General features: G+C 30.1%; 2 long non-coding RNA genes across 13 annotated transcripts in view; one reads left to right on the top strand and one right to left on the bottom strand.

Annotated features, from left to right (window-relative positions):
* LOC141454691 (uncharacterized) overlaps positions 1-10,131 on the top strand; it is a 55,503-nt gene extending 45,372 nt beyond the window's left edge. The window contains exons 9-15 of one of the 8 annotated variants that reach the window (XR_012458896.1): positions 5,281-5,409; positions 5,884-6,021; positions 6,442-6,574; positions 7,522-7,628; positions 8,015-8,145; positions 8,336-8,518; positions 9,420-9,762. This is a non-coding gene — a long non-coding RNA (uncharacterized lncRNA). Of the gene's footprint in view, positions 1-5,280; positions 5,410-5,883; positions 6,022-6,441; positions 6,575-7,521; positions 7,629-8,014; positions 9,849-9,938 lie in introns of those variants that run through there. The other 7 variants (XR_012458893.1, XR_012458895.1, XR_012458891.1 and 4 more) reach the window with 7 other exon arrangements.
* LOC141454692 (uncharacterized) lies at positions 7,878-12,406 on the bottom strand. 5 transcript variants are annotated; one of them, XR_012458901.1, is made up of 5 exons: positions 12,184-12,405; positions 11,960-12,029; positions 11,678-11,733; positions 11,112-11,310; positions 7,878-10,562 (listed from the first exon to the last, which is right to left on the bottom strand). It is a non-coding gene; the product is annotated as an uncharacterized lncRNA (long non-coding RNA). The 5 variants fall into 5 exon arrangements; XR_012458900.1 differs by lacking the exons at positions 11,678-11,733; positions 11,960-12,029 and having other exon boundaries at positions 7,878-8,133; positions 9,867-10,562; positions 12,184-12,406; XR_012458899.1 differs by lacking the exons at positions 11,678-11,733; positions 11,960-12,029 and having other exon boundaries at positions 7,878-10,261; positions 10,351-10,562; positions 12,184-12,401.
* Positions 12,407-14,159: the final 1,753 nt, after the last annotated feature.

A 14,159-nucleotide genomic window follows, 5' to 3' on the forward strand; every position in this document is an offset into this window, starting at 1 on the left:
ATAGATCGACCCAAGATATACAATCTAGCTTTGGCCTTAATATTAACAAACTAATGCAGAAACAGCAGCAATACAGTGAAATTAGGAGATTCCACTTTTTCCACTAGTTTCTACTTCTTGTTCTTCATAATAGATCGACCCAAGATGTACAATCTTGCTTTGGCCTTTATATTAACAAACTAATGCAGAGGCAGCAGCAATAGAGTGAAATTAGGAGGAGATTTCTACTTTTTCCACTAGTTTTTACTTCTTGTTCTTCATAATAGATCGACCCAAGATATACAATCTAGCTTTGGCCTTAATATTAACAAACTAATGCAGAAGCAGCAGCAACAGAATGAAATTAGGAGGTGATTTCCACTTTTTCCACTAGTTTTTACTTCTTGTTCTTCATAATAGATCGACCCAAGATATACAATCTAGCTTTGGATTTAATATTAACAAACTAATGCAGAAACAGCAGCAATACAGTGAAATTAGGAGATTCCACTTTTTCCACTAGTTTCTACTTCTTGTTCTTCATAATAGATCGACCCAAGATGTACAATCTGGCTTTGGCCTTTATATTAACAAACTAATGCAGAGGCAGCAGCAATAGAGTGAAATTAGGAGGAGATTTCTACTTTTTCCACTAGTTTTTACTTCTTGTTCTTCATAATAGATCGACCCAAGATATACAATCTAGCTTTGGCCTTAATATTAACAAACTAATGCAGAAGCAGCAGCAACAGAATGAAATTAGGAGGTGATTTCCACTTTTTCCACTAGTTTTTACTTCTTGTTTTTCAAAATAGATCGACCCATGATGTACAATCTAGCTTTGGCCTTAATATTAACAAACTAATGCAGAAACAGCAGCAATAGAGTGAAATTAGGAGGAGATTGCTACTTTTTCAACTAGTTTTTACTTCTTCTTTTTCAAAATAGATCGACCCAAGATGTACAATTTAGTATTGGCTTTAATAGTAAGTTTCGAAGACAGAAACAGCATTAATTCAGTGAAATTAGGTGGAGATTTCCACTTTTTCTACAGGTTTTTACTTCTTGTTTTTCAAAATAGATCGACCCAAGATGTACAATCTAGCTTTTGCCTTAATATTAACAAACTAATGCAGAAACAGCAGCAATAGAGTGAAATTAGGAGGAGATTTCTACTTTTTGCACTAGTTTTTACTTCTTGTTCTTCATAATAGATCGACCCAAGATATACAATCTAGCTTTGTCCTTAATATTAACAAACTAATGCAGAAGCAGCAGCAACAGAATGAAATTAGGAGGTGATTTCCACTTTTTCCACTAGTTTTTACTTCTTGTTTTTCAAAATAGATCGACCCATTCTGTACAATCTAGCTTTGGCCTTAATATTAACAAACTAATGCAGAAACAGCAGCAATAGAGTGAAATTAGGAGGAGATTTCTACTTTTTCAACTAGTTTTTACTTCTTGTTCTTCGAAATGGACCAATCCAAGATATACAATCTAGCTTTGGCCTTAATATTAACAAACTAATGCAGAAGCAGCAGCAACAGAATGAAATTAGGAGGTGATTTCCACTTTTTCCACTAGTTTTTACTTCTTGTTTTTCAAAATAGATCGACCCATTCTGTACAATCTAGCTTTGGCCTTAATATTAACAAACTAATGCAGAAACAGCAGCAATAGAGTGAAATTAGGAGGAGATTTCTACTTTTTCAACTAGTTTTTACTTCTTGTTCTTCGAAATGGACCAATCCAAGATATACAATTTAGTATTGGCTTTAATAGTAAGTATCGAAGACAGAAACAGCATTAATTCAGTGAAATTAGGAACAGATTTCCACTTTTTCCATTAGTTTTTATTTATTGTTCTTCAAAATAGATCGACCCAAGATGTACAATGTAGCTCTGGCCTTAATATTACCTATCTAATGCAGAAACAGCAGCAATTCAGTGAAATTAGGAGGAGATTTCCAATTTTTCCACTAGTTTTTATTTCTTGTTCTTCGAAATGGGCCAATCCAAGATATACAATTTAGTATTGGCTTTAATAGTAAGTTTCAAAGATAGAAACAGCATTAATTCAGTGAAATTAGGAGGAGATTTCCACTTTTTCCACAGGTTTTTCTTCTTGTTTTTCGAAATAGATCGACCCAAGATGTACAATCCAGCTTTTGCCTTTGGCATCATCTAGTATTCGCCTTAATATTCTCCATGTCATTAGTTGTTTTTATAGATTTCCAGCAGTTAATTTTTAATTTTATTTTAAGGGGGGTTGATCGACCCTTTTCTAATTATTAGAAAAATTGTAATACTCTGTAATAATTACGAGACGTTATTGCTGCTGCTTGCGGAGCAATCTTTACTTATGTCATAAATCATGGGGTACCACTGCTCCAATTGTCAGTGAATAGTCACCCTAATCAGAAAAATCTCTTCCCTTCGCATTGATCTTACCATTCATAATGAATGTTAAGAAATTTTATTTTTTTGCACAAAACTAGACGAGATATCCTCTATTTTCTATTAATTTTGCAATGGTAATTTGGAGTGTAGGCTACTCGGTGTGAATGAACAATATTCCTCCGTCTTAGTTATTAAAAGTAGGAAGAAGAACATCGCAGACATATTGCAGATTACTTATCAAAACAATTTCTATATCAACCGAATAAATAAAATATAGTATAAGACCAAGAAAGCCCCTTTCAACCGACCATCAACCATCCAACCTGACTCACTAGTATGTCCTATAATGCATTGATTATTTTAACGTACAAATCGCTGATTTCAATAAACCAATTCCATAAAGTTTCTGTTTTATAAAAACTGAAGTATTTCTGCTACGAATAGAAATGTGCTAACAGAAATCCATTCACAAAGTTTGAATATAATAGCATATTACATGTTCTATGCTGATTAAAAGTTTTCCTTTGAAGATTTTACTAACTTACGCATTTTTTACATGATTTGAATCGCATATTCATTCATATTTTACTTAACAATAATTATTTGCAGTGAAAATGCAACAATGTCTGAGTTTTAAACTTAAATTTTCGCGCCTTCGTCGTATAAAATACATTTCCTACTTCTCAGTTCTAAAAAATTACTAGCACAGACTTTTTTTAAAAAAAATTCCTTTTAACATGTACTAGATTTCAATTATTTTAATTCATAATTTTTACAAATGTTTGAAAATTCGTTAATATTTTGGATAACACCACACGTAACCTCCCTTACTCAGTCTGCTCAGTCAGTAAGTGTAGTGCGGTCTTGGGAATTCGGTGAAGTCGAAGACATTTCCCTAAATTGGTTATACTACCTCAGAGATTGTTAAAAGACCGAAACCGATAAGGGTATATTAAAAATACGTCCTACTACGGACAAAATTACAAATATTATTACGCACTGCAGATGTAACCTCATTTTCATAAGACTAATAAACTCTTAAGCCTTTACGAAGACCTATAAAAAGTAAGTTTCGAGAAGTGTTAGTTCTATATCGAAGTGAAGTAAGGAAAACCACAAGTCAAGATTCTAAGACGAGGAAGATGAGAACGACAAGCTTAATTCGCTTGTAGAACGATTAGACCTGTACATGAAATTGACTACTTATATTACATTAACAGTATAACTGAGGAGTCATTAAATCAACAAATATAGATTTAATAAAAAGGAACCTTGTTTAATGACATGATATGGAACCTATGTACGTATTACTTACAATAGTTTATGTTATTTGGGAGAATCATTTCATGTTTTTGTTATTGTACTTTGTATGATATAGCCAGTGTTAGAAAAAATAACAAGATAATATGTATACAACATAAATTTTAGGACTTGAAAAAAAAGTAGTTAAATAATATCGAAACTTTGGTATGGTTGGTGATTTCGGCAATTCAGATGAAATATTAAATGGTTCGTAGATAGGACTGATATGAAGTTACTAGCTCGGTATTTCGCTGGTAATGGTTTTTGACTATTTCATAACGAGAATGATGAGGGTAGTAGTGCCACCTACAAGCAGGAGTAGAATGAGAGATACATGCTGGAGCAAGTGGTGTGAACAAGACCTTTCCTTTTGTATCGGCTTCATAAGGTATGTTGCTTATCTTTGTCACTTTGCCCCTTAATTTTTCACTTTTACTTTAATGTCTACCAAGCACTCGTTACAATTCATTTACTTTTTCTTACCCATAATAATTACAAGTGTTACGATCAAGTGGAATGTTATTCAGTTTTAAACGGAAATATTTGTTTTCGAAAAATGTTTTTACGAATCGTCAAGTTTCGTGTGTGATGAAAATCAATAATGGAAAATTTAAATTTTGATATTTAGTTTAATGGCATCTTTTGGCGAAAATCTGTCAATCTAACTACAAATATACTGAATCTGATTATTCGTATTTTCTCTTGAACAGCATTTACAATTTCCTGTAAATAACGTACTTTCATTATACCATTATGATCTAGAGCATGTATTGAAACATTGATAAAAACTAAAAACTCTCTGTAATAAATAAAAGACTGCTGTAGCAGCTGGTATGGAGCAATCTGTACTTTGACAGAAATCGTGGGGTACTACCTTTCCAATTGTCAACGAATTCAGTCTCCCCAATCAAAAATATTTAGTAATATAGTATATGCTCTTCGGTTCACAATAACCTCAAAATCTTTTGTCCTCCATCTAGCGAAATCCTTTTTCCCTTATTGTTTCGAGGAAGCTTTTACAGTTGTCTTACATTCTATAATACTTAGCACGTATAATTTTGAAGAATTACTTCATTATTATGTTTGAGGAAGAGTTTTAGAGTTAAACAAAATTTCAATAGGTATGTAGTGGCGAGAGAAATTCGGGAATGTTCTCAATAGAAATAGTTAGTGTACAACTTATTCCTTGTAGCGTACCCTCAGTGCCAAATTTCTACCTATTTTTACCATTTCATTTCTATACTCATTGAACGTATACGTTTTGGGACAACAATGTTTTTTAATATTTTTAGCTGGTATGTTCAAGTTTGATTTCTATAAGAACTTTCTGTCGGTAATGTAAAGTTCAGAATTTGGTAAAACGTAATCGCGATTCACGACTAAATTAGTCACAAGTAGATGAACGTCTAATAAAAAGATTTAGGTTTTTAAAAAAAGATCAATTCTTTAGTTTAATCATAGTCTTCTATTTAATTTTTATTATATACATAAATAGTTATATAAGTACATGTTTTTCTAGGGCTTCTGACAATGCTAGGTGAAACTCCTTAAAACATTTTAATTATTTGAATTACAATAAATAATGCTGATTTTCAGAATTAATAATGATGATACCCAGAGTACTGCCTGGAAAACTACCCATCAATGGAAGCCCAAGTGAAAAAGACGTAAAACATCAATCCAATGTTAATACATCAACAAACATTGGTTTGGGATAAAAGAAAGGTATGTAATTATTATAATACGTAATATGTATGTTTTTATCAAAATTAAAAATTGCATGTTAAAAAAGGTAATAATTTTGTTCTAGAAAAGCCTTTACAAAAATGATTTAATTTATTTTTCTATTTATTGACTTTATTGTCATTTAATTTAATAAATATGTAAAGTTAATAATCAAAGTGAATGCTGTAAAATATTTAATCAAATGAAACTCTTATTCAGCCAGTTTAAAGTTCTTTATAATAATTATAATTCTTTCTTTATTGATTTCTAACTATCATCTTCTGATACGAGTAATAGATAAACATTTTGATTGTTATTAAATTTTATTTTAAGATGATAAAGAGCAAAATTTCAAAAGTTTTTTAAAAAAAGGTTTAGTTAAACTGATAAATTCTTTGTTTTGAATTAAGTATTAATATAGTGTGAATCATATTCGTATTACTCCTACCTATGTTTAATGAAGTATTTTTTCAGTTCATGCAGTGCTAACATCAATGGGTTTTTTGTCAACTTGCAGCCCTGTTAAGCTCAGCTTTTATCCGAAATGAATTTTTAAAGGTCCTTCTATACTTACAGCAGCACGACCATAAATATGAAGTGATTCGCACCTAGGTATAAGTCTTATATTATTATTTATTCATATAAATTAATTTTTTTTTTTACAAATGAAAAAAGTTGTAATTTTTGTTGATTGTAAAGTTTTAATTGAAAACTTGAACGTCAAACATGCATGTGAATTCTCCATTATTATCCAATCACATAGAACTATTTTTAGTCGAGCTTATAATTTTTTTATTCATTTTCTTAAAAATAATTCAGTAATAATAATGCTAGTAGATAATGTGTGTTATATTGTTGCATTAAAATGAATTTTATTCCTCAGGAATAAGTGTGTTATTTTAGAAATATATTTAATTATCATTGAATGAAAAGATTTAAGGTTTTTTAAAAAATCAATTCTTTAGTTTACTTACTGTCTTTTTTATTTAATTTTTATAATATACATAAATTGTAATACATGTTTTTCTCTAGCTTCTTAATGCTAGAGTTGAAACCAGAGTACTGGCTGCAAAACTACCCATCAATGGAAGCCCAAGTAAAAAGGACGTAAAACATCAATCCAATGTGAAAACATCAACAAACATTGGCTAGGAATAAAAAAAAGGTAATTTTCTTATCTTTGTCACTTTTCCCATTAATTTTTTACTTTTACTTTAATATCCACCAAGCTCTTGTTACAATTCAATTACTTTTTCTCACCCTTAATAATTACAAGGTGTTACGATCAAGTAGAATGTTATTCAGAGAGCATGTATTGAAACATTTCTCTAGAAAAATAGATAATAACTAAACTCTCTGTAATAAATAAAAGACTGCTATAAGCAGCTGGTATGGAGCAATCTGTAGTTTGACAGAAATCGTGGGGTACTACCTTTCCAATTGTCAACGAATCCAGTCTCCGCAGTCAAAAATATTTAGGAATATAGTACATGCTCTTCGGTTCGCATTGATCTTACCATTCATAATTACCTCAAAATCTTATCTCCTCCATCTGGCTAAATCCTCTTTTCCCGGTTTTATTTTATTGTTTTGATGAAGCTCTTACACTTCTTCTCTTACATTTTATAATACTTAACATGTATATTATTATTATGAGGAAAACTCTTATATTTAAAGAAAATTTCAATACGTAAGTTATAAAATGCTTTTGTTATGCCGTGAGAAATTCGTGGTTGCTCCCACTAGAGTTCGTTAGTGATACTTATTAGTGTATGGACTGAACTATTTTCATTTCTGATAATTTTATTGTAATATGGAGCATCTTGAAATTTGATTGTTAATGTGTTCTGCTTCAATAGTCCGTTTGCAGTTCTTCTGGCCTTCCTTAAGAGAGAAATGCTCCTTTTTTTTATTTCAAGAGAGTTTTTGGTCATTTACTCTAAAAATAATTTGCTGATATTTCTTTTTAATATTTTTGAGATTTAAAATAAAGTTTCTATTCAGTTTGGTGTATCAAGCACTTCCTAATGTTTATTTGCTGAATTCTATTCTGAATAAGTAGTTGTTATGTCAATAATTTCCAGGAAATTTAACACATATTTCTTTTCCTAGTGGAAATCTGCCATAAAACCTAATCCAACGAGCCAATCTTTTGTGGCAGCACAATATTCAAGTGCAATTAGTGATCAGTCGCAAATAAGCATCAGGAGTATTTAGAGGTAAGTCAATGCGTAGTGTTTTTATAGCTCATAACAGGAATATTTGTTTTATTCCTGACCGGTTACAGAACCAGTCAGTAAGATTTTATCGTTTGATAGAACCACTAAAACTTAAAAATTCTTGACATCTAATTGATGAATTAAATTTTTATTATTTTTAGCTGTAAAAACGTAATCGCGATTCGCAACTAAATTAGTCACAAGCTGATTAACGTCTAATGAAAAGATTAAGGTTAAAAAAAAAATCAATTCTTTAGTTCAATTACAGTGCTCTTTATTTAATCTTTATAATATACATAAATTGTTATAGATGTTTTTCTTAATGCTAGGTGAAAACTTGTTACATTTTAATTATTTCAATTACAATAATTAATGTTGTTTTTCAGAATTAATACTGGTGATACCAAGAGTACTGCCTGCAAATTATCCATCAATGGAGGGCCAAGCGAAAAAGTCGTAAAGCATGAATCCAATGTGAATGTGTCAACAAACATTGGTTAGGAATCTATAAAAAAAGGTAAGTATTATTATACGTAATATGCATGATTTTAACACAATTAAAAATTGCATGTTTAAAAAAAAATATGTTTGTTTCTGAATAAAAAAGTCTTAAAAAATTATTTTTTTTTTTGTATTTATTCTGGTAAATAATATAAAAAAAAAGTAAAAATAAAACGAAAAAAATTAATAATATACTATTAATACAGTTCAAAATGATGAAAAAATAGATAAAAATAAAAAAGATAACCTATAAGGAAGGTTACAGAGTCTAGGGAGTGGTAGAAGTAAAAAAGGAAACCTAGAGGGAAGGTTAAACAATGGCCGACAGTGTCGTGAGAGTGTGGAAGAGCAACAGACCAGCTGGAGCTATCTAGGAGGCTACCGATCAGGTGAGTTTATTGGCCGCCATCTTGCTCTGGGAGGCTATATAACTAAGTTCGCTGGAAGGGCGGGGTAGGGTGGGGAGAACCGTCGAAGCGACAACATCTCCCAACATCATGATTCTTTGAGAGAGAGGTGATGGGATGTTAGACTAGACTAGATAAGAGATATGTTTGGAGCGACGAGCGATATACCCCCCTGCATCACTCGAGTCGTACTGACGAGAATTTGTGCTGCTGCCGTATATATAGGGAAGGTTACACCACTGCTACCTGGTGGCCACTTCTGGAACTACTTTCTCACCTGTCTGATAAGTGGCGCGCTCTGACGGATTTTTTTGGAACTAATTTTTTTAAATTATGTTTAAGTTTCTCTGTTACTTTTAAACGTTTTTTTAACACTTTTTTCTGTATTTTACTAATTTATTAAGTATTTTTTCATATCATAGGATGTAAAATAATACTAAGACTGTAAAAAAAAAAAAATAGGCATGCAATAAATATCTTTTTTAAAAACCTAATCGTTTTTCTTTGTTCTCCTGCTCTACAATACTTTTTTTTTTACAAGTCAATAAATCATATAATACAAAAGATAGTGACATAAACATGCAAATTACATGCATCTAAATAACACATTTTTTTAGTAATTGATTCATAACAAGTTGTTCATACTTACTCATTTGATCGATGTTTGAACCTTTGTCGCGACTTTGCTCTACCCCCCCGCACTAGTCCAGGTATAGAGGAAGGTTATAGCAATGCTAATTGAAGAGTAGAAGAGTAAACCTACTTAAATTAAACTACTTCTTACATTTTATATCATCTTTTTTGCATGCTAGACTTTTGTATTATATTTTTAAATATGTAAAGAAATAAAATTATTTAAATTAGAGGTTTTCCTTTATTCTAGCAACATTGCCTTTATCGTATTGATGAAAATTCCAGCAAGCAAATCAAGAAGCAATCCTGAGGTACTGTTATAGCATTTTATGATTGAACTAAACCTTTTTTGAAGCAAACCTACATTAACTTAGTTTAACATAAAACTTTAACTTAGGTTTTATATAACTGAAATCTTTTAATTAATTAATTAAATTTCCAAGATTAAGACAAACCGAACACATCATCCCTTTGATATATAATTTTGTATAATTGTTTTAAATATCTTATCTTTTCTGTGAAATAATAAAGAATTAAACTTAAAGACGGTAGAGGAAGGGAGCAAAATAATGAGTAAAAATTAGGAGCTAAAAGGGATTTATCATTTAAACTTTACTCATATATTGCACAGAAAACCAGTGAACTTGGAGATGTTTCAGCCATGCACATGCAATTTTATGTAAGATTAAAAACTTACTTGTTTTTCAACCAATTTTGCACTTTAAGTTTCCTAGTTTTTTAGAATATTAACTTCATTATTCTCTCTCAGGTAGTGTGTCTTTGGAAGTTAAGAATAACTGCGTACTCTTTGACCCTGCGTTGGTTACTACTTATTTTACTGTGACTCCAGTTTACCTCTCTAACCTAGAGAATAGTTGTTCTCCGACTGTCGAAGCGACAACATCTCCCTTACCATTTACGCAACATCATGATTCTTTGGGAGAGAGGAGATGAATGTTAGACTTGACTAGATATGTTTGGTGCGACCTCACCCCCTGCATTACTCAAGTCGTACTGACGAGAATTTGTGCTGTTCACGTATATATAGAGGAAGGTTACAACACTGCTACCTGGTGGTGGTTATTTTTATACCTGTGTGATAAGTGGTCTCTGACAGATTTTTTTTGAACTAATTTTTATTTTATAATTAATTTATGTATTAATTTTGTATATTTCTTTACCATTTTTTAATGACATATTTTGTTGTATTTTGAATTTGTAAATAAATAGAGACGTTTTTTAAAAGTAAAGACTTATTTATTCTGGCAACAATTCCACATACGTGTTCTAGCATTTTATTGTTAAACTAAACTTTTTTTGAAGCTGAATTTGAATGAGTTAAATATCCAAGAAAGCACGAAAACCAGAAAAGAAGACAATCGGATAATTTTATCTGAAAAACACAACATCTCTACTACAACCTTCTAATACAGGCATCTACATAATATGTAGATATATTATATAACTATTTTTTGATGTAATTAATTAAAATTATTGAATTAAAATGTTCCTTGTATTTGTTTATTTTTACAGTTGTACCTTTAAACATGATTTTTATTCAAATACTTGAGTAAATGAATGTTGAAGCATTTATTCAAATCATTCATAATTTACTAGTCATTTAATACAAATATAAATGTATTTATATATTTACCTAAAATTGTTACTGATAGGTTCGATCGATCTTTCTTGACAATAATGTAAATTTTACTTAAACAGAAAATGTATTACTAAAGAAGTAATTCATCAATGAAGCAAAATAAAGATGAACTGGCACTTTTATAACAAGGAACATTCACGGTTATTGAAACATTTACTTTTCAAAGATTTAATAAATAAAATGCTGATATTTTGTTCGTATATAAAAATCTATTCTAAGAATATAAACCTTACCTTAAGGGTATTTATCACCTAACAATTTAAAAATAGAATATACACTCACCTAGAAATATAGGCCATTGTTTTGTTTGAGAGGAAAGCTCAAAATACAGATCTTCAGTCGTAGAAGACGTAATTGACATGGAACCATAGATTGAATACTTCTTTTTGGAAATCTTTTGACACGAAACTCTTCTAGTAAGGGGCATAAAAGCTCAGTCAGTATGCTAAATTTCAATCCAAAAACTGTCTCTCCTTTCGCCCTTAACAAATTGTGTATGGTTATGTGGTAAATATACTGTCATACAGGGTTTTAATACACACTTAAGCAAGTGAAAGAATAAGTAATTCCACAATAAAATTTCAATTTTAAAAGATCATTAATTAAAAAAAATGAAAAGAAAAAGATAAGAAAAGCTATACTAACTGTAAAAAACATATCACTACTGAAACTGAGCAAAATGCTATCGTTTTGGGAATAGAAATAAGCGAAAACAAATTAATAATAAGACAGAAATGCTCAAAGATCACAGAAGTGTGAAAAATAATAGTTTAGGTGTATTATGAGTTTAATGAAGATACTAAGAATAACAAAAGGAAAAAGAGAACAAAGAAGTGTTATAATGCTACCTGGCTAATTGTTGGAAAGCACTGGATCAAGATAGGAAGCTCCTGACTGAAGGGCACTGTGCTCATTTCAGCAAGAGATTGAACAACAAAATATAATTAAACTTATAGTTCTTACTCTATAAATAATACTTTTTATTAAATAAACAAATTCTAAAAAATATTGCTATATATTATTATATATAAGTAGTAAACGACAAAAGCAGTAAAGAAGTTTGATGCTTTTTGGAATAAGACAAGATATTTTAGTGTTCATAATTTATATATAGATATAAATTAAGCTACCTCTGTAACCAATATAATGGAAACCGTAGAACAAGTGTGCATCCAGTAAGAATAATCAACCAAAACAAATCTAAAATATTTTAAAAATGTTAACTTCACTAAAACACACTTTCATATTAAGGAGTACGTTTCTAATAAAAGAAAATATTATTTTTTTAAATAACATTTCAATACATGCTAGTTTTGAGATATCACTAGCTGTAGTAACATTTATTTCTGATTACCTGAATGTAAAATGTAGTATAGCTCATTTTGTCCATCGTAGTACACTGTTTGTTATATCCCTTAAAGGTTTTGGACTTTCATCCATTATGAGAAGACGATTTACGGGTTGAAATATACATTAATTAATGTAGTCTAATTCAACTACCAACCCGACTCACGCTACACTACACAGTACAATGTCAATGTACACTTACAAAGTGAGGAAGGTTACATACATGGTTACAATATATCACATGGTGTGTGTAATAATTAAAATGTTAATGAACTGTGATCATTTTTTTGGAAATAGTGAAATAAAATTAATTAAACCAAGTATGTATGTAAGGCTTTTGTATTTTCGTTACATAGGTAATGTTTTAGATTTGTATTTCACACAAGGGAGTGCGCATTATAGAAGTAGAAATCAGTGATTGTACAAAGTTATTTGTATAGGAAATTTTGTAAAATTAAGACTGATAAACAATACATAATACAAGCAATACATAATAATATGCTTTAATATTAAAGTCTAGAAAACCTTTAAACTTAAAGAACACGTACACGTTTTTTATGTTAGTGTTTCAGTAGCTTGCTCATCTGTATTTTTTTGTATGGAATGAATTTAAATAGCGTGTCCAAGTTATAGTTTATTTGTAATTGCCTTTCTCCAGTCTAACGTGATCGTGATCACTCTATAGACGGAGCTCTTCTCCTATCCATTAGCTGCAGTATATTGCCCACAGAATTTTTCAGTTATCCAAGACCAACTTTCGTCTTAGCCCATCGGGTCAATTTTCTCTTCCTTGGATCTCCAATTCATTGGCTATTAACCAAGATGTCAAGAGATGTCAGACTAGAAATGTTTGGAGCGACGAGCGATATTGCCCCAGTTTACTCAAGTCGTACTGAAAAGAATTTGTTTATGTTTACGTTTATAAAGAAGTTTGACAGCTGAGATCTTGCATATGTTTACTTATATAGAGGTTTGACAGCTGTGCTATCTAGTAGCAAACAGTTAAACTACTTTTTAACTTTTCTGCTTAGTGGCGTTTTCTGGCGGATTTTTTTTGTACCTAACCTACAATTTTTTAGATTTTTATCATATTTCTTTGCGAATTAATTATTACCATTAGCATTTTTTATATCATTTTGGTTTTATTTTGAATACGTAAATAAATAAATAAAGTCGTTTTTTAAAAGTAAAGGTATTTCTTTATTCTGCCAACAATTACACGTATTAGTATTATTATTTTACATCAAAAATTCATTCAATGAACTTATTTCATAATATTCAGTTAACGATGAATTAATACTGAACTGAAATCATTAATATCAATACTTTTCAATTATATTGATTCTTTTTTCCTTGAAAATTGCATAAAAAGATTTAGCTAAACAATAAAATAGTTCTTTCTGATTATAAATGCTAAACTTTCTCAAGAACGTTTAACGTATTTTTTTATGTAATTAAAAATTTCCTACTAATTAAAGCTTCAGGTTAGAAGAATATAACTGTACTAGAGATTTGGTTAATTAGATTCAGCAGAAGTTAGAAGCTAGAATTTGTAGCTAGTCAGAAGTTAGAAGCTTAAATAAATGAACATCTCAGGTAAAATATGGATTAATATATAAAATATTTTTAAAGGTTTCTGTAATGATAAGTACAAGTACAAATTTCGCACCCCTTAGTCTGCCTTAAAGACTTAATAAGTACGATATTTTTACCCTTCCATTATTTATACCGTTTAATGATTATTAATTTTTTTCAACGTTAACGTTCCATTCATATTACTTACTTTTATTTTTATCTCAAACCCATAGTGATAAAAATGAAGTATTTCCTATAAATGTCGCCCAAAATTTATGCACTTAAAGGACAAAAACCTAAATCAAACTCTACTGTCCTACCGTACAGTTCTAAATAAGAGATTGAAATATAAGAGTTTAAGATTACTTGCAAAATCCACGAGAATCTACTTGAAAAGAAATGCAATTT

Source organism: Rhodnius prolixus, unplaced genomic scaffold (assembly GCF_049639745.1).
Source record: "Rhodnius prolixus isolate KJV_2025 unplaced genomic scaffold, Rpr scaffold_9, whole genome shotgun sequence".
NCBI classification, from domain to species: domain Eukaryota; kingdom Metazoa; phylum Arthropoda; class Insecta; order Hemiptera; family Reduviidae; genus Rhodnius; species Rhodnius prolixus.